Source organism: Pinus tabuliformis, chromosome 5_1 (genome assembly GCF_031772625.1).
Source record: "Pinus tabuliformis cultivar Carrire ecotype Pingquan chromosome 5_1, CPIR1, whole genome shotgun sequence".
Classification (NCBI taxonomy): Eukaryota; Viridiplantae; Streptophyta; class Pinopsida; order Pinales; family Pinaceae; genus Pinus; species Pinus tabuliformis.
The window spans coordinates 278,051,922-278,077,364 of record NC_142305.1 but is presented as its reverse complement, the minus strand read 5'-3'; positions in this window follow the sequence as shown (position 1 = coordinate 278,077,364).

Here is a 25,443-nt window from a genome sequence, read left to right as displayed (position 1 = left end):
ACTAGTTAGAACTAATTCAGTTGATTCTGTCATTATAGAACTCATTCTTATTCCCTTAATCAGTGGAGGAAATTAAGGATAAATTCCTCAATTAGTGGGACAGCTCATGTGCATGCTCACAAAGATTTCAAATTCGAATTTCCTTAACTAATTAACTCAATTGAATTAATTCATTAATACTTTCAACTACTGTTAAGACCAAAATTCATTTTACTTCCTATAGATAGACTAGGGATTGCTATAAATAGGAAGGTACCCAGAAATGCTATTTTTAGAATTTTCTATTTTTAGCAATTTGACCTCTCAACCAATTTGGCCAATGACCTCACTGGCCAAACTATTATTTTTAGACATGTTATTTTTAGCAGGTCTATTTCTAGCACATTCTAAATTTTGAATTTCTATTTGCGCATTTTCCAACACTCCCTCTCAATAAGAAAGGCATCATCTCAAACCCGATCCTATAACTCTGGAATGTTCTACATGCAACACATCTACACGGTGCACTTGCTCCAATAACACTTGGCACAAAAACACTCCCAACTGACCACTTTGTTGGGCTAGGAACATACTCTGATGTTGAAGCTCTACTTGCTACTAACAAGTGCTCCTTCTATGACATCAATGCTATTGTAACATCTCCATGCATCTCGCACCATTGCACACCTCTCTGTGCCACCAAGCATTGTGAAAAACACTTGTGCCTCTCGCATTGTTGTAGCCTGCTACCTATGTGCTGCCCTGTGATTTCTTACACTGTTGCTCTGTCTACTGCTCCATCTGCATCTATCTCTACCCAATCAGTCAGTTCCTGCTACTCCACATCCGGGCTCTTGTACTAAGGTCTCATCCAAGAGGTTGTGTTCCTCAAGGATCCTTCCCCTCCTCCTTGGGACTATCACTCTATATTGCCCCACCTCCTACCTAGAGGTATGGCTACATGTGATCCCTCAGCCCACCTAGCTTGAAGTTTCCCCCTACTGGAGGTCTCTGCATGAGTAGATGTCTCTACATGATCTCCACTTAGCTTCCCCTGTTGTGGCTACTCCACAACCTCTTGAAGCTGCTGCACCAATCGTGGCTCCTCTATAATCATTTGAGACTTCTTCTAGCTCTGCATGTTGAGAGGTAATATACCCTCCCTATCAACCACCAAGTCTCCATCATTTGCTTTGATGCTCAAGGCTTTGCATGCATCTTGAACCTCGATAGCATATAGGTTCTTGACCCGTGAACCAATCTGCTTCACCTGTCGTGTGACGATGTGTCTAAGGAAAACCTTTCCCTTACTAAAGACTACATCATAGCCTCTATCTTCCAGCATCACAATCGACACCAAGTTTCCCTTCAGTCCTAGTACGTACTTGACATCGGTCAAGGTAAAACGAGATCCATGCTCCCTCAGAAAAATAATTGTGCCTACACCTAAGACACTATACTTCTCATCATTACCCATTTCTATGAGTATCTGGAGATCTTTCTCCTCCAATTACTGAACAAACTCTTGTCACCGGTCATGTGGAAAGAAGCTCCATTGTTAGGAAACCAACCACTTCCCACCATGAATGAAACCATGCATGCGAAGAGTGTGAAATCCAACTCAAACTATGAAGAAAGTTCCTCACCTTTAGATCCTTTCTCGAATCCCTTCTTGGATTTCCTCTATGGACAATTTGCAGCATAATGGCCCACCTAATGACAACGAAAGCATCACACTTTTTGTTTGTGAACCTTCTTCCCATCATTGGAAGAACTGGATTCAGAAAGAGAAACCTTCTCCTTCCCCTTCTTCGCCTTACTCACTAAGGCACAGTTGTCCTCATCATGCATTTATGAAGAACTGTCTCTGGTGCTCCGTCTAATCTCCTCCTGCATCAAATCCTACCATAGTCATTCCCCATTTGGAAATTGCTACCTTCCATTCATCGAGTCTTGGTAGCTATGCCAACTCTTAGGAAGGCCAAGGAGTGCTAGACTCACCATATCCTCATCTGCTGTCACGACCCCTACACTTGCAAGCTCATCCCTGCATGTGATGAGGCTGGTCAGATACATAGAGATCATCTCATCCCTTTCACACTTGATCTTTTGAAGTTTTTCCTTCAGTTCCATCTTCCTCTGATCGCTTCCATTCTGATATAAATCTTTCAATTTGCTGAGTCTCCTTCCCATGGAGGCTCGAGACAATGTGATCTCGTACTCCCTCCAAGAGAATTCTCCTAGCTCTAGCCACGCACTTCCTCCATTCCACCTGCTCAGTCTTGTTAGTAGGCTTAGTAATTTCTTGATCAAGGAAATCCTTAAGAACATTATCTTCCAAAACTGCCTCCATGCGATCCTTCCCAGCTATATAGTTTGAGCTGCCATCAAGGGAATACACAAGGCTCAAACTAGAGAATGCCATCGGTGAAATAGATGTGATAAGAATTTGAGATCTATATCCCGTATAAGAAACTTTGAATTTCTCCTACTAGTATACTATTCTTGCTTGATCCCCTGTGCTCCGATACCATGTAGAAATTTCACCTATAGAACAAACCGATATATGCAATGTCCTAAAGCATAATATTTATTATACTTCTACAAAACATTAAGTGAAATAATAATCGAATTCATGAGAAAAAACAAGTAGAAACATGCATAACTGATCAAGAGAAATAATAACACATAACACAAGAAATATCCAGGGGAAAGCACCAGCATAAAACCCTAACCATGTATTATCAATGAAGTGGAAATCCTCTTCACAATACAAAACGAATCAGCTCTCAAGCTATCTTGTTCTCAATGAACTATGAAGATATGAAGATATATCTCATGAACCAGCCGAACCCTGTATATAAAGGCTTTACCTATGGTCCAATCCCTATTTCCTTGCACAATTTTCTTAGGAAATAATAGCAAAAGCATATGCAATTAATTCCAAACATATCAAGTTAACCAATGGTCCAACTATGCAATCCTTGAGGACACTAGTTCCTCAACCATGCAAAAATTACTTACTAGAAATAGTGAAGCATCTGATAGTACACTATCCCACATCTGATATCAGCTGGGTCTCTGATAGAACTAACATGCAATAGTTATCCATGAGTGAATTCTCAGTTATCTAAAATAATAGTGGTCACATGCATGCAAGCATTAAAAACTATATTTTATTATTTTAACAACTTGTTAAAATAATCTAACTGCACTTGACTAGTTATAACTAAGTCAACTCATTCTCTCATTATAGAACTCATACTTATTCCCTCAATTGGTGGAGGAAATTAAGGATAAATTCCCCAATCAGTGGGACAACTCATGTGCATTGTCAAAAAGACTTCAAATTCGAATTTCCTTAACTAATTAACTCAACTGAATTAATTAATTAATATTTTCAACTACTGTTAAGACCAATATTAATTTTACTTCCTATAGAGAGACTAGGGACTGTTATAAATAGGAAGGGACCCATCAATGTTATTTTTAGAAATTTCTATTTTTAGCAATTTCACCTCTCACCCGATGCAGCCAATGACCTCACTGGCCAAACTACTATTTTTAGTCATGTTATTTTTAGCAAGTCTATTTTTAGCACATTCTAAATTTAGCATTTCCTGTTGCACACTTTTCAACACCTCTCTCTCTCTCTGAAACAAGAACCAAAAACAAAGCACAAACCTCAAGAATACCTAATACTTCTAGATCTAAAGAAAGGTGTCAAAAGATTACTCCCTCCCCACGACAAGAGGGTGGCCCAAAATCAACAGAAAAGAAATAATAAACAAGCAAAAAGAACACCTATGCTTAGGACTTGAAGTAGAGTGAGAAAGCTTGTTCTCTACCCAGTACCAGAGATTGACCCTCTGGTTGGTCTGGATCATTACTTACACCTTATTAGCTTCCCCGAAAATGGTGCCAAAATGTTGGTGTCCAAGTACGAATGATTTATTCACACTATTCTGACATTAATTTATCAATCCGAGTGCATATCCTTTCAAGGCAACAAACAAGGTATATGGAGGAGCAAGAACACAATCCGTTCCGACCAGGGTCTCACGGCTAAGATTCAAAACATGACTGTAAGAGTAAATAAATTACAGAACTCCAGAAATAATTACAAGAAATAAAGAACTATAATAGCAAACATAAACTATCAAATAATGCACACACAAAGATGTAGCACCTGATCAGAAGAGTGGGCCCAACTCTTTGATCAGGGTTGCGTCAGCCACAAAAAAGATTAGAATAGAAAAACAGGTGATATTTTATTAATATATAATAGGAGATTACAATAGCAATGGGGAAATCCCCATTTACAGGAACATTCTTTCTTTTATACACAGGACAAGAGAATAGTATATCTCCCTAAAACACGGTAACTACATATGTAGAAATATACATCTGTTGGAACAACAACAACACCAGATGACCGAGATAGAAAAAAGGCCCAAGATTAGTTCCAAGGGATCATGACACCAACTATGTAGCCTCCTCAGAGCTAGCTATTCCCAGATTTATTGTGAAATGTTGAAGCGAGGGTTCCTATTCTCCAAGCTATGGTAAAACATTCAATTCAGTGTTGTGAATAGATAAGACTCCATGACCTTACTTCATTAATTAAAATATTCAAATTGCACAAATAAGGGATATTTACCTCATACGTTTAACATAGCAATGTGGGTAAATAAGTACAAAAAGTGTCAAAAAGGATGATAAATATGGACAGAAAGATAGCCACATTCGGTACCCAACATAATAGTTGCAATGGGAATCTGAAATTCTAGTGCCTAGATAGGGATTTCTATCACATGGGAAGTTGCAGAATGGTTGTTCCATTTCCGAAAATAGGTCATAAGAGGGATTCTGAGCAATATTTACTAAATTGTGGCCATTTCAAATTTTCACCAAGTAAGTGATTTATTTTCAAAACCCTCTTCATGGTGGTTCTATATTTAACAGGAAAAGATAATGGTCTTACTATTGAAGAATTCATAGAAAAACAAAAGTCGTTATGGGAAAAAAGGTTGAAACATTCATGATGGATTAGTATGAGAGATGAGGCTAATAAATGGTTTAGATCATTTGAGAGCAAGAAGTTGTGCAACCTTTCAGATGAAGAATTTGAAAAAGTCCTTTTAAACAAATGGTCTCATGCTAGAAAATAGGAGAATGAGACATGTAAGGGGTTATTTTCTACTGGTATCTCCTTATTGCAAGTTCATGGATGTATTCAGAAGGAGAAGGTGATTGTTTCTATAAATCCTAGCCACAAGAATGATTTTATCAATGTTAATTTGGCAAAAAAATTGCATGTTCCAGCAAAACACATTGAAAACACACAGGTTGATAATGATGATGTTCAAGTTTATAAATATTTGAATATGTCTATGGATAAGTATGTGTTGCATTGTGATTTTATACTTCAGATATGGATAACATGGATATTGTTTTGGGATATCCTTGGATGGAATATGTGGGTACTATCAATATTAATGTGTAGAAGAAATTCCGGAAGCTCTCATATAAAAAGAAGAAAATTACATTGCATGATATTTGCATCAACAAACAGGTAGAGTCCAAGGAGGCTGAAGCAGAAGAAGTTCCACGGACTGACACATCAGATGATGGGCCCTTGATGGTTGACAACCAAACACAAACATCAAACCGGGTACCAGAAAAATAGGTAGAGTCCAAGGAGGCTGAAGCAGAAAATGTTACAGGTGCGGATACAACAGATGAGAAATCCATGGTTGAATTGCTATTGGAAGATAATCAACAACAACAGACGCCACATGTACAGATACCAATTAGGCTCCATTAGGTGGTGAATTAAAGAAAGATACACCATTGGTTAAAACTTCAGCATATCACCACCCACATCACCATGCAAGAAAAAATCAACATGGTGGAACCAAATTAGCCACAAGGAAAACAAACTCCACATAGAGAGGGGCGATGATCCACCCACAACAAAACAACACAGAGGAGCCGCCAAGGTAAACTTCAATCTCAAGTGAGTGAGGCATGAGCTAGATCAAGGGTTCACCTTTCTCTTGGATGGATATATGCACGTGCATGGTACCAGTGGACTAGTCTTTTGAGTAAATCTTATTATTTGTGTTCTTCATATGTTTCGAGGATGAAACATGTTTAAGGGGGGTGGAATGTAGTATATCTAGGGGGGATAGTATGGGGTATAAAGGGAGGTAGCCAAGGGAATAATGTAATAATGGGATGGGCCATAGTAATAAATAAAGTGTTTAACCTATATCATGTAACGGACGACAATTAGATAGAAATAACGTAATAATCCCATTGTATTAGATAGATGGTATTGAGGGAACCATGGTAACGACCCATGGTATTGTATGTATGAGGCCTATATAGAGGCTAGAGACTCCCAATTGAGAGAGGTCAAGGAATACTTTATGGACAATCGTATAGATTGTGGAGTGTTATCCTTCCTGAAGGGGTGAATGTATGGTGTTGCCCTACATCAAGGGTTTGATATCAATAAAGAAGCATTTCTATCTATATTCAGATCTTGTTATTTTTGGTGATTATTTATATTTATTGGCTATATTTCTATCATTTCATATATTTTTAGGTCATATCTATAACATAAAGCCTGAGAGACTCCTATCATTTTAGGGCCTAGTGATTCGATATTGGATTGCAGTAAAGCCTGAGAGACAAGGAGACAGAAAATTCCTCAAGGATAGTGATAGATTCTGGATGGCATTCCAAGTTTGGTTTGGCTTTGATTGGAGCACCAGTTTTGGTGTGATCATAGTTTGGTAAGGGTGGAGGTGGTTTAATATCTAGATTCCTTTGTTTTTTCTTCGATTGGTTGTTCTATGAGATCCCACATTCAGTGTTGAAATATGGCACGCGTTGAGTTGTTGAAAAAGAGATTTGGTTCAACGATGTCTATGTTGGGTGCTACATGGATGTCCTGAAACTAGTTGGACTTTCCTATGATTAATAAAAGCTAAGTTATCTTACATTTTCACTAGTTTATATGTGGATTTAATAGTTTTCATATCTTTTATATTTATATGGTTTTATGCTAGTTATAAGCATGGTTATATGACTGGTCAATCTCATGGTTATTTCATGTACTTAATTGTAATTATTCAATGGATAGATGAAAGACCTAATTCGTGTTATAATAGATCAATGGAGAAGGAGGTGATCCTTCTGGTTATGTTTCATAAGTTCTTTCAGCGATTTATGCTCTGTCTTGTATCATATACCTCTAGGTTGCATTCATGCCAAGTGGTTGACAGAATGTCAATCCCAGTTGGGGATGCTCAAGCCCAGTCCTGAGGTTGATTTTTGATTTATCAGCATTTTTATCATGTCTTCGATGGATTATGAAGGTTGTAGCAAGTTTTGGGTAGAGGTTGGGATTCTAGGCTAGAAAATTGTCTCAAATCACAGTATCACTGGTTTTAACCCCATAAAGTCTACATTCTATAGGTTTTAACCCCATAAATAAATGACTTGCATACAAATTCTAGAACACTGAAAAATAAAAAATGCAAGAGCATAACACATGAAACACATATACACAGAGATTTTCCCACTGGATCCCAAAACCAGGACTACCAACTTGATTTTTCATTATGTTCCTTTCAATGTTACAATACATATTTATACATGCCGAAGCATCCAATACCATGGACCAAAAACCATCGTGTCCAATACCATGGACCGAAAACCATTGCATTCTATACCATGGACTAAAAAGCATCGCATCCAAAAAACATGTGCAAAAATCATGCACAAAACAATAGGTGGATCTGCCCAACCTAACATAGGGTCCAAACCCCCTGTTAAGTACGTGGAAAGAATATAAGACAACCCAACATTAACCCACTTGTTGTTTTATTTTCACAGGGGGCCACAATAGAGCTTAGTCCTTTTCCTAGCCTTGAAATGCCCATTATCTCTCTACACCAAGAGAACATCTCAGAGCTCACAGAATTTGTCAATGCATCTGTAGTATTCTTAAAATTGTCCACCTTTACTAGCAACACCTTTTTTTCTTCTATCATATCGCTCACAAAGTGATATTGAACATCAATGTGCTTTGTCTTTGAATGATATGCAAGGTTCTTTGCCAAGAAAATTGCACTTTAGCTGTCACAGTCTATCCTTATAGCTTCTTGTACTAACCCCATACTTGAGCACAATCTCTACAACCAAACTACTTCCTTGCTTGCATGAGTGGCTGCCATGTATTCTGCCTTTGTATTTGACAATGCCACTACAAATTATTTCTTACTCATCCAACTAGTTGCACCTCCAAATACGTTAAATACATACCCACTTGTAGATCTTCTTTGTTCCATATCTCCAGCCCAGTATACATCAAGAAAGCCATGAATATCAAACACTCTGTCCAATCCTACTCTTCCTTGGTAGCACAAATCATAATCACTAGTGCCACACAAATACCTGAAAACCCACTTCACTGCTGTCCAATGCTCCTTTCCTAGTTTTGACATAAACCTACTCAATACTCCCACTGCATGTGGAATGTGTGGTCTAGTACAGACCATTGCATACATCAGGCTACTGACTGCACTTGCATATGGAACACAGGACATGTCGTCTTCCTCTTCTTGTGTCTTGGGACATTGTTTAGCAGATAACCTCACACCTACAGGAATAGGAACCTTCACCGGTTTACTATCCCGCATATCAAACCTCTGCAGTATTGTCTTGACATACTTCCTATGGTTTAACCAGAGCTTCCTCTTTTCCCGATCTCTTTTCATTTCCATGTCCAAAATATGGTTTGAAGCACCAAGATCTTTCATGTTGAGTTTGGAAGACAATTGGGTCTTCAAATCCTGGATAATTTCTTTGTCATTTCCAACCAACAACATATCATCCACATACAAGACCAGATAAATAACACGGTCTATTAATTTTAAATACACACAGTGATTTTCTTTGCTTCTGGTGAAGCTATGTCCCTGTATAAATGTATCAAATTTTTGATACCACATCCTTGGTGATTATTTTAATCCATACAGAGACTTCTTTAACTTGCATACCAGTTCTTTCTTACCCTTCTCTGCAAATTCCTCAGGTTGCTTCATGTAGATTTTCTCTTCGAGATCCCCGTGAGGAAATGTTGTCTTCACATCCATCTGTTCTACCTCAAAATCAAAAGCAGTAACAACAAATAAAAGTAATCTAATAGAAGTTACCTTGGAAACAGGAGAAAAAATATCACCGAAATCAATTCCCGGTACCTGGGAATAACCTTTTTCTACCAATCACGCTTTCGATTTCTCCACTTTTCCTTCTGCAATTGTCTTCTTTTTGAACACCCATTTGCTACGAATGGGTTTCCTTCCAGCCAGCGACTCCACCACATCCCAAGCCTCATTTTTGTGCAAAGATGACATTTCATCAACCATGGCCTCTTTCAAGAGATTTCCATCCTTTGAATCTACAGCTTCCTTCACAGTTCGGGGATCATTGTCAGTAATAGATAAATAAAAATTTAAACAGAAAGCAGACGGACTATACCTTTCAAGCTTCCTTCTTTCTCGAACTGATCTTCTCACAGTCGGAGTTTGTGGCTCTTCATCTTCTGATTCCTCCTCTGCTGTAGAGTTTGATTCTTCCTCCTTTAGCTCAAACTCTATCTTCTCAGGTTCCTTTCATTGGGCTTCATGTTTAGTAACATCTTTTACCTCTCTGAAAACCAAACATCGACTGTACACAACCTTCTGTGTGACTGGGTTTGTTGGACACCTAATCCTAATGGGTTAGTGTGGAAGTCGAATGGACAAAAGCAGTCCAAGAGACCTTGGGATCTGAAACCCAAGAGTCACATATTTGTACTATAAATGTATATCCATTGTTAATAAAAAATGTACTGCATGATTTATCTTTCATATCTCTTGTGTTGTCCATGTGTGTTTAACATGGTATCAGAGCGGGCAAATTCTGGCCCTGCTTATATTTGAGCCACTTGTTTTCTGGCCTCTCTTTGCATGTCAGAACTGCAGACATTTTCCTGTCCACTAAATTTATGGCCAGTTATGCCCTCATTGTCTGTCTTTCAACCGTTCTAGCTTGTCATCATCTCAGACCTCCTTGCGCACAGCAAATCTACCGCTTCAACCGTAGTTCCACCTATTATCTGCCATCCCTATTAACAATGCGTGAGATTCTTTGCCGATTTTTATGCCGCTGATACATATAATTCTTAAAAGAAATTTGGAAACGGCTAATATCATTTACGAGAGATGATGATATACGCTATTTCTATGAAAATTTTCTGTATCAATGTTCTGTCCTGAGACTATCAAATCTTTGCCAAGCGTTACACTAGCATTCTCTGCCTTTCTTTTGTTGCATGAAACATTCTCTGCCATCACTGTTTATTGGAAACAGTTAGAAAATTCTCTCTTCCAGGAGTTGTAGCCTATTTTTGTGAGGGTTTACAGGGCAAATAAGTGGTCACTACCATTGCAAAAGTGCAACTCTGGCTCAATGGCTACCTAATATTCATCGTGAGTTACTCCTCTCTGTCTCCACTCAGGAACACCCCTTTGTCTGTCAGATGTGATTTTTGGCATGGGTTCGAATCACCGCGCTTCAGTTTTCCTGCCGTCATCTTTGGGTCCCTACTGAATATTGTGTTGGTTGAAATTCTCAAGTGGTAAAACTCAAATTCAAGGTTCGAGCTTCTAAAGGCGAGTGAATGGGTGTTGGTTAACTTTATATCGACATTTGGGAATGACTTTCGCATTCTAAGGTTGTGTGACTATCAATTCATGGATTTGGGAATCTGTTGTAAGGAACTAAATAGTTGAGCGTGCGCAGTGCTACTTTGAAGAAATCATCGATGCTTTTGAGGACCAACAGCGGAACATGCAACCTTCCTTTGCAAGCGTAACTCCTATCTACTGTCATTTTTCTGTTAAAATATGTCCCTGCGAACCAACAAAAGTTTAATGCATACAGTTCTATTTGCAATGAACGTTGAATGTACACTGGTGAAGCCGACTTGGGACAATCGAATTCGTGCGACGGTGTTGGGGATGTGCAGTGCTTCATGAGGCCCTGGTAAGGATTTTCAAGGGCCGATTTGGTGAGTCCACCCCTCCAAAAGGCATATCAAGTGATCTTCTTTCATGTCAACATCAAGAAGTTGCAAGTTCTTCATTTTGTAGCACTTAAGTCTTTCAGAAGTTTTCTCTGCAACGAAGGTATAGAGATTGTTGCCGCTGCGTTGGAGGTCTCTAAGTTTAGTGCGCGTTGAATAGTTTGTGTTGAGGAAGAGAATTGTTGGTCGTTTCTGTTCAAGTCATTTTGAATAGTTTGTGTTGACAAAGAGCATTTGTGCGTCGTTTCTGTTCAAGTCATTCTGTGCTGAGGAAGAGCATCATATCATGTTGAAGTGATTGGCCAACAACGAATCACCATGAGGCTGAGAATAGCAGCGTAGGTATGTTGAGCTTGTTCCCTGGTGTGGCTTAACATATTATTCTTCAAATCAGCATACTTCACTGCTCCATATCCAATTGCTTCAGCGGCATTATCGAGTTCTTCTGCTGTCCACTCATCTTCCCTGCCACAAGCTATCAGTTCCTGCTTGCTCCGGTTCTTGGCCTCATCAAGCAAATCTACAAGGCGAATGACCTCTGAACTACGAGTCCGAAAGCGTTTACCATCTGAACCAAGAACTAGGCCAAATCCAACATGCCTTGCTTTTGGATATGGTAAATGCGACGATTGACCAACATCTGTCACGTATATGATCCACTGTGCCTTCTCTTCATTAAGCCGGTACCACAGTGCTGTCATATCAGTCGAAGAAATTGCGCCACCACTTCCTACAAAAGCATCGTTTTCATGGCTATGCTTATTTAATCCTAAGCGCCGCTGAGTTTCTTCAGAAAGAGCTCCATTTTCTACTATCAACCTTCTCGGAGAAACCGACGAGGGACCAGCATTCTTCTGCACGAATTGTTGAATCCAGGATGATTGCATATCAGGATCAGCCATTCTTTGGCTAGCAAATACCAAGATTTCTCACAAACAGAAGTCCCTTGCTGCATCAACTCGACAGCCACTCGCTTACATTAACCAGCGTTGAATTTGATTTCAGCCATACAAATTTCAAAATAGATGTTGTGGAATTTTGGGTGTTCGGCTCCTTCAGAAGATATGGACAGGTGTAAAAATGTTAGGTTTTCTCCCTCGACCTTCATCAGATAATCGTGGTCCTACGAATGTTTCCAGAAAGTCACTTCGCTTCCCGTGACATGTGCGGTCATTACTTCCCTTCCGGAATATAAACCGGTTTACGGTTATATTTCAAAGAATAAGAACTCAACCCCTGTCCGCGATTTGGTGTGATACCGTTGGCACAGGCATTTCGAGGGTTGTAAAAGGATTTTCCTGCTCAAGGAATCCGAACTCGAGTTAATTCACAAGTTTCGTGGTTGCAGGCACATGCATTTCGAGGGTTAAGTTCGAATTCTTCTCTGTTTTTTGATGAAGCCACCTCAGCTTCAAACTGGGATATGAGGGTCGATGACTTAGCCGTTCAAGTTCCCATAAGGTTTCGAGGGTTTTTCATTTGCGACTTCGCCTTTTTCATCCAGCATTCTGGGTCTGAAAGTCCTTGCTGGAATTTACTCTCATTGCTTCTCTTCATTGCTAGAAAGTGTGAAGGAATACTTGAAGGATCCAAACAAGTTTGCAGTTGTTGCTGCCCCAGTGTGACTTTGTATTAGATTTCATTATAGTGCATTGATTCCCTGATTCCACTGCTGCATAAAGATTCTGGTGAACTGATTGTAATATTTTATATTGCACACTGATCATTTGCTGACATTTATAAAGGATATTGCTGTGTACTGTGAGTAGATATTACTTTTCCACATTGAGTAGTAATTGTGATCAGTTTGTTAAGGTGGAAATCGGACATTGAAGAAAAAATGGCCAGAACCAGTGAAGTATTACAGTTCCTTAAAACTCTGATATTATCTACTGTTGATGACACATTACATATTAGAAAAGACACTCTTTGTGACATTCAGACCTGCCTGCATGATGCACAAGAAAAGATCGAATTTTTACAGCTTGAATCTCAGCTACAGCAAGAAGAATTAAAACAGAGAAGTCATTCTGAACATGTTTCTGTTCAGAACACTGACACTGCAACCCATCAGAAGAAAGTCAATAATGTTACAGTTGATTCAGATTTAGTACCCAATAAAGCAGCAGTTGTACATGCAGATGCAGAAACTCCGTCTGCACTTCCCAAGCCCATCATCAGACCTTGGGAACAACTTGTCCACAACAAGCACAAAACTGGTCTTGGATATGATAAGGACTTGTCCTTTCATATTCCAGACTATTCCAAGACCATTCAGTTTCAGAGTGCTGGATTCATTCATGACAGTTCACCTGCTCCTCATGACAGTTCAGCTCCAGCTGTTCCAGATTCTGCCCCTCTTCCACAACAACAGCAGCAACAACAACAACAACAACAGATTGTGAAATGACAACACTGTGACCGAGTTGACCATCTGAAAGATCACTATTTTGATCTTCATCCATGTAATCACTGTCATAAAACCAGCCATTCTTCACACAAATTCTTCAGAAACAAACGTCCTGCAAGAACAAAGATTCATCTTGGATGGATCGCTTCTTGGCAATGGGCATCAACAGCCAAGAAGATATTCCAAACACATGTCAGAACTTGTTCTAGAATATTGAACAGTCTTGCAGTTGAGTTTTCTCCATCATCTCACCCTGTATCTGACAGGGGGGGAAATGATGGTCATCTACAAGCTTCAAAGTCACATCAAGCGAGCCTGAGCCACAACCTGCCACACCAGTTTCAGAGTTGTAGCCAGAGACAAAGATGCCCCTGAACATGCCTTCAGTTGGCAATCTGGGACACTTCCTCTAGCAGAAGACTCTAGCCTCTTGCCAGTTTTGGAAGAGTTCAAGGAATCGTAGAGTTGTTGGTCATCCTTAAACCATCACAGATTAAAAACACTTCCTCTAGCAGAAGACTCCAGCTTCTTGCCAGTTTTGGAAGAGTTCTGGGAACTGCACTAAGCGTTCCAGTGTTGTCGGTCATCCTTAAACCACCACCCTTTATACCAACATTTCATAGAGCACATTCAGCCTAGTGCTTCCACGCATTTCTTGTACATTTTGTATTATAGCGCTCTTCTTGGACTCATACATAACCCTTCGGATTAAGGGGGGGAATGTTGGACACCTAATCCTAATGGGTTAGTGTGGAAGTCGAATGGACAAAAGCAGTCCAAGAGACCTTGGGATCTGAAACACAAGAGTCACATATTTGTACTATAAATGTATATCCATTGTTAATAAAAAATGTACTTCATGATTTATCTTTCATATCTCTTGTGTTGTCCATGTGTGTTTAACAGGGTTCCAAAGCTTATAACCCTTTAAACCATCCTTATACCCAATAAAGATGCACTTTTCAAATTTACTATCCAACTTGGTTCATTTCTCCTTTGGAACATGTACATATGCATCACATCCAAATACCCTCAGATGTGAAAGATATGGTTTCTTAAGAGTCCATACCTCTTGCGGATTCTTATCCTCCAATTTTGATGAAGGTTACTTGTTGACCAGGTAACATGCAGTATCCATCGCCTCTTCCCAGAATTCCTATCCTAACCCGACACCACTGAGCATGCTTCTTGCCCTTTCCATCAAGGTCTTATTCATTCTTTCTGCAACTCCATTTTTCTAAGGTGTATATGGAGTAGTCTTCTACCATGCTATACCACACTTCTTACAGAATTCTTCAAATTCCTTACTGCTAAACTCTGCACCATTATCTTTCCTCAGCACCTTTATCTTCTTCTCTGTTTGGTTTTCCACTAGAGGAAATATATCTGTGTATTCCTTGAGAAGTCATCTATAAATGATACATAGTACACAGACTTACCTAGTGATGGAACCTTCATAGGTCTAAACACATCACTGTGCACAAGCTATAATATCTGTTTCGCCCTCTCACTACCAAAGGGGAAACTCACCTGATTCTGCTTCCCATATACACAATTTTCACAAAAATCAAAATCTAGAGAGCTATTACTCATACCTTCTACCATACCTTTACCATGATGTGTTCGAAGGCCCTTTTCTCCAATATGTCCAAGCCTTTGATGCCATAACATGGTCTTCTCTCTAGAGACCACTAGATTTTTTGCTCCACTTTCAGGAACCACAAAACTATTGCACCCATCAATAACAGTGCTACCTTGCAGCTTGTACAGAGTCCCAATCCGAACTCCTTTCATCAATACCGGTGCTCCCCAAACCATCTTGCAAGTATCCTTCTCAAACACTGTTTTACACTTGCATCATCCAGCTTGCTAACAGAAATCAGATTTATGGCTAATGCAGGATTATGTAGAACACCTGGAAGTGTTCTAACCCTTCCACCTTGTAACTTCAACTTTACTTTTCTGTAACCAATGGTTCTAGCCTTCGTGTCATCCCCCAAGAAGACATCACCACTATCATATTTCTCATACTCGCAGAACCACTCTCTATGGGGAATGAAGTGAAAGGATGCACCTGAGTCAATCAACCATGCCTCATGATCTACATGTGTACTTGAAGAAGCCAAGTACACATCCCCACCTTCATCTGAGGTGGTTTTTGCCTCTCTAGAAGGAGCATCATCAGATCCCTTTCCTTTATGAGGAGCTTTAGATTTATACTCCTTTTTGAAGTGGCTTTCCTTTCCACACTTCTAGCACACCACCTTTACATGTTTTCCTGGAGATTTAGATATCCCCCTAGATTTAGATCTTCCACTTGATGACTTATTTTTGTTTTTGTTTTTGGTCTGCCCTTGTACAAACAAGGCATCACCATTTTGGCTCTCCATATTTTTCCATCTCATCTCTGCCATTAGCAAGGATGAGACTATTTCATCAAAATTTAAGGCAGTTGCATTGCTTCCTATTGCAATAACCAAATTATCCCACGAATCTAGTAGAGAACACAACAAACTGATGCACTTATCTTCATTTAAACTTTTAATATGAATAGATGCTAACTGACTAAACACGGTATTAAATGCATTCAGATGCTCTGTCACCGAGTCTCCATATTTCATCCTCAAGTTATATAGCTTTTTCCAAACAAACAGTTTATTCACCAGAGACATAGATTGGTACAAAGTGCTTAACTTGTCCCACAAAGCCTTCGTCGTAGCTTCCCTTGATACATTCAACAATACTGAATCTAAGGCACACAATCATATTGTGCTCTTTGCCTTATGATCCAACTTCTTCCATTCTTCACTGGACACTCCTATTGGTTTAGTACCTAGATCTACCGCGATCCACTGGTCTTTATCCACCAACATATCCTCCATCTTGAGTTTCCACAACTCAAAACTTTGACCATTAAATTTCTCGATCTTTATCTTTCCACTACTCGCCATCTTCTTTTACCACCAAAATCGATCTCACAAATCTGCCACTGAACAGGGTCTACCACACGCCCGAGAGAAACCCCTCAGCAACAAAGGCATCCCCTTGAAGCCAAAACAGCTCTGGTACCATATGTAGATTTTAACCCCATATAGAAATTACCTACATACAAATTCTAAAACACAAAAAAATAAAGAATGTGAGAGCATAACACAGAAAACACATATACAAAGAGATTTTCCTACTGGATCCCAAAACCAGGACTACCAGCGTGATTTTTCATTATGTTCCTTTCAGTGTTACAATACATATTTATACATGCCGAAGAATCCAATACCATGGACCGAAAAGCATCGCATCCAATACCATGGACCAAAAACCATCACGTTCTATACCATGGAATGAAAACCATCACTTTCTATGCCATGGAATGAAAACCATTGCGTCCAAATAACATGTGCAAAAATCACGCACAAAGCCATAGGTGTGTCCACCCAACCTAACATAGGGTCCAAAACCGAAATTTTCCGGGGCGCTGCCCCAGACCACATAAACTGGGGTTATGGGTGCCCTTCAAACCACCTATTAACTACGTGGAAAGAATATAACACATCCCAACACATTCGCTAGCACATAGGCCTATGAGAGTGACTTTGGGTTGTTGGGCATTGTCATTCTTATATCACGAGAGTGACAAAGGTTAAAAGGATTAAATCATCAGTGGTAGTTAGGGACAGGATATTTGAGTGGCCGACATGTCTCCTTAGGGTGTTGTTGTTGATGTGGATGGTTTTGCTTCATATGTATTGTTGGTTCCATTTCTTTAAGGTGACCAAGGAAGTTGAATCCTTTATAGTATCCTCTCTCAGTTTATGCTTACCCTGATTGGAAGGTTGCTCGGATGGATGTGGGAAGAGGGGTTGTTACATATTTGTATCAGAGCATGGTTGCACTCTCCTTGGGTGAAGGTTCTTGGTCATGCATTCAAGTGATTTGCGAGTGTGTCTCTTACACGTACATTCCATATGTTGATTGCATTGCATCATGTTGATCACAGTTGTAGTAAGGTTGTCATGAGGAATTTGATGTGATTTTCTAGGATGCATCGTTAGAAGTATATGAATGGTTACATATGGTTATATGTCACTTACATGTTGATTATATGTCACTTGAATACATCCTTGTATGTCAGGTGCATTCTTGAAATTTTTTATTACATGTATCAGTCTTGTAGGTTGGTTACAAGAATTGATTGCTTATGCTCAACGACATGCATTTATAGGTATATGTAGTTGATTAGGAATTTCTTATGCATGTTGATAGTTTCATGTGGGAATGTGTACATGGAGTAGTCATTGTTTTCATGCATGAGGTCACAACATGCATTGTTGATATGGCCTTGCATTGATGATTGGAACCTAGCTAGAATGATGTTTATGCATTGATACACTTCTTTGATATATGTCTATATGCTATTATGATTATATTATACATGTATAATGTTTACTTCACGATTTTGTAGACAAGGTATCCTACTCGAATTCTGGTAAGGTACATTGGTTTATTATGATTTGGTTTGGCTAACATAGTATACCTTGCAGCAAAGAGATCAGATGGCTAATAAGTTTGTAGACATACACAGAATATCCCTATGGATCAGATGAGCAGTGTGGTTTGTGTTGCGTGTAGAGCCTGATTATCTTCTATATTCAAAGGTATTTCTACATTAGACTCCACTTGATAATGGGGTAGAAACGCTGCTTGTAAAATATTCGCTGCAAGGGAACTCCAGCGGGGGTGGCGCCCCTGGAGCTAAAAATAGATGTAATATTGCCCCATAAAATGTTGTAATTTCTTAATCAATCTGGGTCATTCATTAGGAAGATATATGATGGTATACGTTATGTTTAATTTAGGGTTTTTTGCCCTAGAAGGCAACCCCTTGCTATATACGAGGGAATTGTATTGCGTCTATGTAAACTTGTATTCTGAGTGAGGAAGAGAGAGGAGATTAAGAGTGAAGAGGAATTATAGTAGATCTGTCGTAGGTTTAATCTCTTTAGTTTGCTGGATAATATGAAAGGAAAAATTAGTTGTTTGTTCGTGGATGTAGCCAAACTGGGTGAACCATGTATATCTTTGTCTCTCTTGTTTTATGTGTTTTATGTATTTATATTTTTGCAATATGTTATGTGTTCTATTGCTCTATAATATATAATTTTCTGAGAATGTGGGGAACTATTCTAACTTGGCTGACGCATTGAGAAGCCTAAAGGAAGAAATAAGGAGTTGTAAAGTAGACAATGACAAAATCATGGAGGTACAAGAGAAACAAGAAGAGGTTAATGTGATACTACTTTAGAGTTTGTCATATTTGCAATGAAAGGGACCACATCAGATCAACCATGGACATGAGGAAATAACTAATGGGGCATATGCCAGTAGGTTTCCTAGTAGACGAAGGTTGGATAGATTTGTCATGATCATGGATGGCGGGCAATTGGACACTCCTGATATGAGAGATCATCAACACATGTACTATTCAATTTTTGGTTCTGATAGGCATCATGATCATCATTTTTATCATACTTACAAGAGGAGTGATAGCGGATACTTTCCGGATGAGTTTAAGAAGGAAAAGCCACCTACCTTTGATGGATATATGAAGAGATCACAAGGTGAATACGCACGGTTATTGAGTGTGAAGAAATTATTATGATCGCATTATTATTTAGAAAACATGAAAGAAAATATAAGAACTTTTAGTATTAAAGGTAAAGAAAATATTTGGTAGGAAGACATGAAGAATGTCAAAGGTATACATGAGGAGGATATCAGAGGGTCTTCAAGAATAAGTACTTGTCTGAGAGATACTTTGATGACACAGCTAAGGTGTTTTATCAGTAGTGGATGGGTTCTATGAATGATGATGACTACACTAGCACATTTTTGGAGTTGTTGAGATATGTGCCTTACCTGAGGGAGGAGAATGGAAAGGTTCATAGTTTCATCAGGGGACCTCCAGTTGCATACATAGACTCAATTTCCTGATGAGCCTAGATAATTAGAGGAGGCCATAAGAAAGTTAAATAATTGTTATGAGTAGTTGAGGCGCAAATTTGATCCCAAGGATGACTTGAAAATAAATGAGAAAGCTAAAGGAAAATGGCCACCAAAAGAGAGGAAGGCCTCAAGATTCAAGTGAGAAAGAAAATGAAGTTCTTTAGAAGAGATTAAATACAACTCGAAAGGTACATGGAGAGTAGCAGGTTAGAGCCAGTGTTAGGGAAGCATTACACTGTTGGATATGTGGTAAGGATCATTGTAAGAGGGATTGTCTACAATATCAGAGTGGTGGTATACCCCAAATATACAGTGCTCAAGACACGGATACAGTTGGTGATGTTTCTCATAGCATTCCTAGGATATATGGAATTGTGGACAACAAGAAGGTGGACCATCAAGCATCGATCATTGAGATGGTGGGTAGGCCTTATGATTAAGTTGTTTATTTTTTGATTGATTCTGGATCTAACTATAGTTATATTAATCCTCACTTGGTGGATAAGTGTGGTTTGAGAAAAGGAGTGCATACAAAATATTGGCTACAGGTACAAAGAAGAGAGTTCACCATTGGGTGAGAGCTTTTTCACTTGAGTTAAATGGTATGCCTAAAGAAAAACATTTGAATGTATTTCCATTGGGATCATATAGTATTCCTTCAAGTATGGATTGGCTATACCTTCACAGAATCAAAGTGGATTTCTTCGACAAGGCCATTGTGTGTGTGGATGATAGTGGGGAAAAGAGGACCTAACATGGGAAGAAGAATCCTAAATTAGTCAGGATGGTTATCGCTAAGAAGATTATGTGTATTTACAGAAAATGTTTTCTTTTGTTTGCAGTACAAATTTCTAGTGAAAAGGATGAGGAGGTTGAGGATGTCGATATTTTAAGAAGGTACCTAGTTTTGCAATAGTTTTAGGATGTATTACGTGAGGACATTACAGAGTTTCCACCTAACTATGAGGTATAATTTTCTATTGAGTTGGTATCAGGGGTAGTCTGAGCATCAAAAGAACCTTACAAGATGAGCACAACTGAGATGGTTGAGTTAAAGTTGCAACTAAAGCAAATGTTGGACAAGGGGTACATTTGGCCAAGTGTATCGCCTTGGGGTGGACCAACGTTGTTCATGAAGAATATATATGGTACTCTTAGATTTTTCATTGATTTTATGAATCTTAACAATGTAACAATCAAGAAAATGTAGCCATTGCTGAAGATTGATGATTTTTTGGATCAGTTCAAGGGAGAAACAACGTTATCTAAGATCGACTTCATATTGGGATACCATCAAGTTTGCATGAACGAAGAGGACATTTTAGGACTACGTTCAAGTTTAGGTATGGGCATTATGAGTTTATTGTTGCTCCATTTAGTTTGACTAATTCTCAAGCTACATTTATGTATTTCTTGAATAGTGTGCTGCATCCATATTTGGATAAGTTTGTTATTGTGTTCGTTGATGATATACTGGTATATTCTAATAAAGAGAAAGAATATTTGGAGCATTTAGCAGTAGTGTTCAGATTACTAAGAGAGCATCAGTAGTATGTTAAGCTGGGAAAGTGGAGTTTCTTTCAGACTGAGGTACATTATTCGGGGCATGTTGTCTCCAAGGATGACATAGCAATCTATCCATAAAAGATAAGGGTCATCATGTAGTGGGTAGCTCCTAAGAATGTGGATGAGGTGAGATAATTTACGAGCTTGGCATGTTACTACAAGAGCTTCATCAAGATCTTCTCATGCATTGAATATCCTATCACATCATTGCAGCAGAATGGTAAGATGTTCGAATGGAAAAAAGATGTGAGGCTAGGTTTAAGCAAATTAATTAGTTGTTGACACATGAACTAGTGCTAAATATTGCAGATCCGAACAAGGTTTTTGTAGTGTGTACAGATGCTCTCAAGAGGGGACTTGGTGGAATTCTCATGCAAGAAGGATAGGTAGTGTGATATGAGTCACGGAAATAGAATGAGCACAAGTAGAGCTATCCAACACATGCTCTTGAGCTAGCAACGGTTGTACAAGAATTGAAGATGTGGAGACACTATATTTTGGGTTGGAGGTTTACATTGAAGAGCGATCAAAATGGGTTGTGGTATTTGTTTGATCAACCCAATCTAAATTCTATGAAAGCTAGATGGTTGGCTACCCTTACCAATTTAAACTTCAAGATTAGATACATCAAAGAGAAGGAGAACTGAGTTGTAGATGTTCTTCGCAGGAAGATAAAGGTAAATCATATAGAAGTTATGATATTTTATGGGACATAGTTACATGAAAGGATATTGCAGGTAGGACAGGAGGACAACAAATACATTTAGATTATGCACAGGTTAATGTAGAGTGTAGGTAGAGGTAGAGGTACATGTACAAGTGCAGGTACATATGATCAGGATGCAAAATTTAATCTCACCATAGATAGTTCGTTAAGGTTTAAATAGAGGATCTATGTGTCGAATTGCAGTGAGCTCAAGGATCTTGAGGGAGTTTGACACCAAGCCATACTCAAGTCATCCAATATATCAAAACACATTGAGGAGAGTAAAGAAGTTCTATTATTTTCCAAATATGAAGAAGGATGTGGTAGAGTTCATGGCTAGATTATTAGTTTTTCATTAGGTAATGGTGGAATGTAACCATTCAGTTTAGTTACTACAACCTATAGTGATTCTGGAATGGAAATGGCAAGTCATTTCCATGGATTTCATCATAGGTCCTCCAAGTATAGTAAAGCAGCATGATCCTATTATGGTCATGGTTTCCAGGTTGATAAAGATAGTTCACTTCATTCCAGTAAAGAATACATATTCAGCCAGTGAGGTAGAATAGGTGTTGATAAGAGAGATAGTAAGACTCTTTGGTTTTATGAGGAAGATTTTATCGAACCGGGATGCAAATTTCACTTCCAAGTTTTGGAAGGAGCTATTTGCAGGCTTGGGTATAGAGTTTGACTTCAAGACAATTTATCATCCACAAAAGGATGGATCAACGGAGAGGTTCAACAAGATATTGTACTATATGTTGAGGATGTACGTGATGCACTAGTAGAAGAAATGGTAGGAGTATCTTGCATTTGTGGAGTTTGCATAAAAAAATTGGTTATTAGGTGTCATTGAGAATGATTCCTTTCAAGGAATTGCATGGACGGAGTTGTAATACTCCCATCAGCTGGAACGATCTAGTGAACATTGTACTATTTGGATCAGACATGTTAGCAGATATGGAGCAGGAAATGTATGTTATAAACAAGAATCTAAAGGCAACAAATGGTAGACAAAATCATTATGTGGACCAGCAGAGGATGTTTAGGGAGTTTTAGGTTGTGGAGCATGTGTATTTGAGCATTAAGTCCAAGAAAATATCTTTGAGGATTGGTTCATGTCCCAAGTTCACACCAAGGTATTATGAGATTTCAGATATTTGAGAGTATTTGACCAGTCGCATATCGGCCTGCACTACCTCCGACCATGAATGTGCATGATGTTTTCATATTTGATTTCTTAGGAAGTACACAAATGATGCCGACGTTGTTATTGATTGGTCTATATTGTTGGTGGAGCAAGAAGAAGAGTTGAATCTGGAACCTAAGTGCATATTGCAGTCGAAACATCTCATGCTCGAGAACAGAGCCATAAAGCATGCTAAAGCTCAGTGGAAGTACTTTGGGCCTGAAAAACCTACATGGGATATGGAGGATCAAATGTAGGCACTGTATGCTTCATTGTTTGTCAATTGAGGAAAATAAATTTTTGTTTGATGATTGTATATCTTTGGCATGTTTTTTCTAATGTTTTGGTGCATGCATGTATATGTATATAGATACAAATACTGCCATGAGGTAAGTTATAAAGCTCCAATAAGCGGTATGGGTATCATGTTATTATGCTTGCTATATTTTCATTTTGTCATGATATTTTTCTATTTACATTTCTTCCGTTGCAAATATTGCACTTAGATAAGTTACAAAGCTCCATCAGCAATATGTTTTCTTTCCAGTACTTTTGTTGAGGTCATCATGTGTTTTAAACCCATGAGGGTGTTCCCCAAAGTGGAGGGTTATGTAATAGCCCTAGGTTTTGTAATAAAGGGAACATAAGACCAAGGTTAAGGGACACTTATTCCATGTTGAATGTTGGGAAAATATATCCTAGTGGGCATCATTTCATGTGTGTTTTGGCGAAGGAAAATTGGCTAAGGCTAAGGCAAAGGCATTAAAAGGAAAAAAGGCATTTTTGGCACATTTATTTATGAGAAATAAAGGATACTAGGAGAAAAGGAAGGTAAAAGGTCACAGGTTTCATTTCAGGAGGAAATTGAAGGAAAATAATAGAAAATAAAGAAAATAGAGGCCTTTTTAATAAAAGGCTTCTGAGTGTTAGTTGGTAAGATTTTTTAAGTTCAATTTTTGAGATCTCTCATTAATCTCTCTCTCTCTCTCTCTCACTCTTGGTCACTTAGAGTTTTCTTGGAGCAATCTAGCTTTGGAGAAAGGAAGGAAAATGAAGAAAAGGGAAAGCAAGGATCAAGGTAGCAGAGCATGATTAGGTAGCTTCAGGAGGAATACTTCAAGGTAACCTCTTGTATGTGTGCTTTTCTAGTTGGTTTATACATGCATGGATTTTTATGTTGGTTAATGGTTCTCTTGTTGTCAATGGCACGGTTTTTTTGGGTTATGACAATGTTTTTCAGCCTAGCTTTGTCGTTTTTGAGATGTCATGGTATGTTGGGATGTTTAGCGCAGTTTTGTGCTTTGGTTTTCTAGATAGATTTTAGAATCTAGGGCGGAGGTGGTCTCAAGTTTCATTCCGAAAGGCCTACGAATACCTTGACCAGTTTTGGTGGGACATACAATAAATCTTGAGGAAGAGGTCCTAATTTTGGGCCTAGTGATCTAGGTCTAGATTGTGGTAAAGCCTGATAGATGGGTCTCGATTTAGGGCTTAGTTATCTAGGATCAGATTGTGGTAAAGGCTAAGAGACAAGAAGATAGAAAATTCCTAGAGCATAGTGATGGATTATAGATGGAATTCCAAGTTTGGTTCCACTGTGATCGAAGTACAGATTTTGGTGTGGTTATGGTTCAATGTAGGTGTAGGTGTTTTAATCTTTGGATTCCTTTGGTTGTTCTTAGATTGGTTGTCATGTGAGATCCCACATTCATTCTTGGAATATTGCACAAGGGTGACTAGGTGAAAGGGAGATTTGGTTCAGCCATGTTTATGGTCGGAAGGTATGTAGAAGTCCCAAACATCGTAAAAGTTGCATATCATTAATAAGAGCTAAGTTATCTTACTTTCTCACTCGCTTATAAGTGGATTTAATGGTTGTGATATATTTGATATTTATATGGTTTTATGCTGGTTATAAGCTTGGTTATATGACTGGTTCATGTCATGGTTATTTCATGTACTTACCTGTAATTGTTGAATGGATGGGTAAAGACCTAATTGATGTTATAATAGTTTAATGGAGAAGGAGATGACCATTGTGGTTAAGTTTCATAATTTATTTAAGATATTTATGCTATGTATTGTATCATAGACCTTTAGGTTGTATTGATTCCAAGTGTTTGACAGAATGTCAGTCCCAGTTGGGGATGCTCAGGCCTAGTCCTGAGTTTGATTTTTTATTTATCAACATTATTATAATGTCTTTGATGGATTCTGAAGGTGGTAGCAAGTTTTGGGCGGAGGTCGGGATAATGGGCTAGAAAAGTGGCTCAAATCTCAAGGTTACTTGCATAGGTATGCTGAGAAAAGTCCATAATTGTTTCCACATTGGCCTATGAGTGTGAGTTTGGGTTGTTGGACGTTGTCATGCCTATAACATGAGAGAGTCTTGGGGTTAAAAGGCTTAAATCATCAGTGGGACTCAGGGATAAGAACTTTTGAGTGGC